Source organism: Microtus ochrogaster, chromosome 6 (genome assembly GCF_000317375.1).
Source record: "Microtus ochrogaster isolate Prairie Vole_2 chromosome 6, MicOch1.0, whole genome shotgun sequence".
Lineage (NCBI taxonomy): Eukaryota > Metazoa > Chordata > Mammalia > Rodentia > Cricetidae > Microtus > Microtus ochrogaster.
The window spans coordinates 83,639,152-83,644,021 of NC_022013.1; positions in this window are offsets into that span (position 1 = coordinate 83,639,152).

Sequence of the window (4,870 nt, forward strand, 5' to 3'; positions counted from 1 at the left end):
TTTGAAGGGATGAACTTTCTAAATGTAAGTTGACATTTTTTTTTACTCTTTTGAAAATAATTACAACTCAGAAACCTTCAAATCTATGAAAGTGAATTTAGGAACAGACTGGTTCTTCTTCCCATGCTTCTGCCAGCTCCTTTTACCTTAGGCTCTCCTACGAATATCGTGGGCAGGCTTTTCTCAGCGTGCAAACTCCACTAACCATCACTTGCATACCTACCATTTTTCCAAAGTATAATTTTTTTAGTTTTTAAAAAGCAGTCTTCACAGATTTTGGGGAGAGTGTTGTTTAACTGGGTTTGTGTTAGGAGTTTTGAGGGGGATGCATGAGGGTGACTGCGTTGTTCGGTGAGTCCTTTTTTGTTTTGTTTCTGCATAGTGCTGTGATTAAACTCCAGAGCCTGAGGGATGCTGAGGGACTAGAGTTGGTGAGCTGTAGTCCAGCCCTAATTTTGTTTTAAAGATGGGGTTTCGGGCTGGAGAGATGGCTCAGTGGTTAAGAGCATTGCCTGCTCTTCCAAAGGTCCTGAGTTCAATTCCTGGCAACCACATGGTGGCTCACAACCATCTGGAATGAGGTCTGGTACCCTCTTCTGGCCTGCAGACATACACAGAGAATATTGTAACATAATAAATAAATAAATAAATAAATAAATAGATAAATAAATAAATATTTAAAAAAAGAAAAAATAAAGATGGGGTTTCACTATGCTCCACTGACTAGCTTGCAGCTCTCGAATTTGAGTAATTCCTGCCTCAGCCACCACAGCAAATTAATAGATAGCCAGTTCCCAATTTTATATTTTTCCCAAGCCATGTTTTTAATTTATATATAGATATTTTAAAATTTTTGTTGTTTTTATTTATTTTGGGGGGATGGAGCCACAGGTTATGGTATTTATGTAAATATCAAAGACGACTTTTAAGAGTTGGCGCTCCTCTCTCACCATGCGTGGCCTGGCTGTCAAGCTTGGCGTCAGGCACCATTATTCATTAAGTCATCTCACCGATCCATATTTTAATTTTTAAAAGCTTTTGGCTGGCCGGGCAGTGGTGGTGCACGCCTTTAATCCCAGCACTCGGGAGGCAAAGGCAGGTGGATCTCTGTGAGTTCGAGGCCAGCCTGGTCTACAAGAGCTAGTGCCAGGACAGGCTCCAAAGCTACACAGAGAAGCCTTGTCTCGAAAAACTGAAAAAAAAGGAAGGAAGAAAAAGAGAGAGAGAGGGAAGGAGGGAGGGAAGGAGAAAGGAAGAAAGGGAGGGAGAAAAAGAGAAATAGAGAGAGAGAGAGAGAGAAAGGAAGGAAGGAAGAAGGAAAGAAAGAAAAGCTTTTGTATGTATTTACTGCACATTGAGCACATTCTTCCTTGCGCCCTCTGGACCCTCTCCTTTCTCTCCCTTCTCTCTTCCCATTGGTCCTCCTTATAACCCTAGGCAGTTCCACTTTCACGATATATGTACACACACAATCTAGGAGCCAAAATGATAGCTAAGGTGCAGCATCTGTGTTTCTGAGACCACTTAACTCCCCTAGTGTGCTTACCTCCAGTTGCGCCCATTTTCCTGAAAACGCCATGACTCCATTCTTCACCCCTGGAGAGAACTGTTGAGCCTGCACACCCCGTTTCCCTTTTCCGGTCCTCCATTTTGAGACATCAAGGTTGGTTCCCTGGCTCGCTGTTGTGAACAGAGCTGAATAATCACTGATGTGCAAGGATCTCTGTCACGCGCCAACCTCGAGTTCTTGGAGCAGATACCCAGGAAGGCTTTAACTGAGTCACGTGGAAATTTTCGTAATTTGTTTAAAGACACCTATGTACTGAGTTTCACAGTTATTGACAGGTTTGCATTCCCACCAGCCAAGGTTAGGGTTCATTTTCATCTTCATCATCAACATTAGCCGTTTGTTCACCCCCTTTTCCTTCTTCCCTTCCACCTCAAACCTCTCCCACACCCTTCCCACCGCTTTCAGGTTAATTTTATTATTTGTTACACACATGCACGCACACACACACACACACACTCACTAATATAAGTAAATACAGCCTGCTGGCCCTGTTGTGTGTCAGCTTTCAGAGCTGACCCCTTTGCAGTGGACAAGCATAAGGGAGCCCATCGTGGGACAGGCTAATTCTTCCTCTCCTGCAGAGATTAGTTACACACAGTTCTTTGTCTGGGGGTGGGGCCGTATGAAATGTCCACCCTTCCATGTCGACATGTCTCCAGTTCTCTATTTTTAAGCAGTCCAGAGCACAGTCTCTGCCATCCAGAATCCCCTTCCCAGGCGTCAGCCAGGCTTAGGTCGATGAGTCCTGAGCTCCACTTACTTGTTTACCCTGGCACGATCCTAGCCTCTAGGCAATCAGACCTTATCACGGCTGTGAGCAGGGTGGCAATTGAAACACATTCATGACTTATTTGGTTATTTGTTTGTTTCAATTTTGGGAATGGAGTCTAGGGCCTCCTGCATGCTAGACAGTTTCTACTTTCTGACGCTAGCAAGCATGGTCAGACAGGAAGTACTACCGTAACAACACACTACAATGAGCACTTCCTTTTTTAAAGATTTATTTTATTTTAATTGTATGTATGTCCACGTGTAACCTGTCAAATCAACGTCTGGGTCCTTTATAGTCCTTGTAACAACGCTTAGGTGACTCACATTTCTGAATTCATCTCCCTTTGTTAGGTGCAAATGTAATAGCGATCAACAAAATTCTGTCTCTGTGTGTCTCTCTGTCTCTCTGTCTCTGGCCTTGCCTCTGGGTCTGCCTCTGGGACACACTCTCTCCCCTCCCCTCCCCATGTCATGTTTTTCAGGCTGGGTTCAAACTCACTGTGTTGCCAAGAATGACTTTGAACCTGTCATCTTCCTGCCTCTGCCCTCCAAACACGCATGTTTTATTTAGTGCTGGGGATTGAACCCGGGGCCTAAGGCATGCTAGGCAACTACTCTACCCACTAAGCTCCTTCCCAGCCCTTTGCTAATGATATGAAGTTTTAGATCATGATCATAGGGAGTGAGGATGCACACATAAGTGAGGGTGCCCTTGGAGGCCTGGGGCTGGAGTTTAACCTAATGTGGGTGCTGAGAATCAAACTCAGGTCCTCTGCAAGAGCAAAAGGCGGTCTTAATCACTGGACCATCTCTCCTTTAATCCCAGTACTCAGAAGCAGAGGCAGGCAGATCTCTGTGAGTTTGAAGTCAGTCTGATTTACAGAGCAAGTTCCAGGACAGTCTCCAAAGCAACAACCCTGTCTAAAAAAAAAAAATCCCCCCCCAAAAAAAAGAAAGAAAAGAAAAAGAACCTGCTAATATAATATAATTCCTCTTTTTCAGAATTTATTTCTCTGGTTCCCTCCTTCCTCCCTTTCTTGCTTAACTTTATTCTCCAATTTTACTTATTTATTTACTTACTCACTTACTTATTTTGTAGTACTGGCTACTATATGTTGGGCAAGAACTCTGCAAATGTCAGGCAGTGGTGCACACACCTTTAATCCCAGTACTCAGAAGCAGAGGCAGGCAGATCTCTGTGAGTTTGAAGCCAGCCTGGTTTACAGAGCAAGTTCCAAGACAGTCTCCAAAGCAACAACCCTGTCTCAAAAAAAAAAAAAAAATCCCAAAAAAATAGAAAAAAAAGAAAGAAAAGAAAAAGAACTCTGCAGCTCCGCAGGTGAGGTCCTTTGTTTCTACTGTCTGACTCATTAGCTATTATCCAGATCAATGCTAAATAATGACAGTAGATATCACTATCTTGCTCCTGATTTTAATAGGATTCCTTTACTATTTCCCCCACTAAGTATGAACTTTATAGTTGTGATAAATGTATTCTCATGTTAAGGAAGTATCCATAGTAATTTTTTTTTAAATATTTATTTATTTATTATGTATACAATATTTTGTGTGTATGCTTTATAGTTGTGATAAATGTATTCTCATGTTAAGGAAGTATCCATAGTAATTTTTAAAGTGGTGTGTGTGCATGTGCGTGTGTGCAGACATTTGTGCATGCAGTGTTTTGTTATTTATTAGTTTGACTGAACCCAGGACCTTGGGTATGCTAAGGATGTGTTCTATCAGTGAGAAACAGTCCCAGCTCAGTAAAAATTTGTTAAAAAAAATCAAGAATGGATATTGAATTATACCAATTTACCGAATATTTGGACCTATGGGAACTCTCATTAGTAAAAGCAGAAGCACTGCAGAGAACACCTTGGCAGTTCATTCTGTAGCTGAAGAAACTACATTATTCTCAGAGCCAGCGTTGCCCTCAGTCTGCCATAAACACATTCGTAGCGGTACCTGTGAGACTGGTGGTGTGCATGAGTCGGAACAGGTTGGCTGTGTGACTCAGAGGGCGTGCAAGAGAGCCTGGGTTTCATTCAAACACCAAAAACTCAACAAAGTGTAGAAACTGAAGTAACCTACCAGAAACGTCTTGTAACAGTGTAAAGGAAAAATAAAACGCAGTAAAATCTTTGCATGGGATATTCTGTGACAGGGAAGACAGACCAAAGCTGCACGGTGCTGGCCGCTATGAGAGCAGAACAGGGGACCGGACCCAGACCCAAACGGGGTCCAGGCAGAGTTAGGCTGCACTCTTCAGAGACACACGCACTCCTCTGCAGGGCGCAGGGAGTCCGCTGCCAGTAACCACCATTTTGCTCCTTTTTCTGATATTTAAGCCTTTAAGGTGTTTTTTTTCGATATTTACTCACTTTGGGGATTTGCAGTGATTGGGCACACCTTTAGGTAATAAATTCAGGCTTTAGAGTACCTAAGATGGAAATTATAAAGTCGCCATTCATAATCAAGATCCACCAGGGTCCCAAGAAGGCTGCATCCTATCCCTGCCCGGCCCCA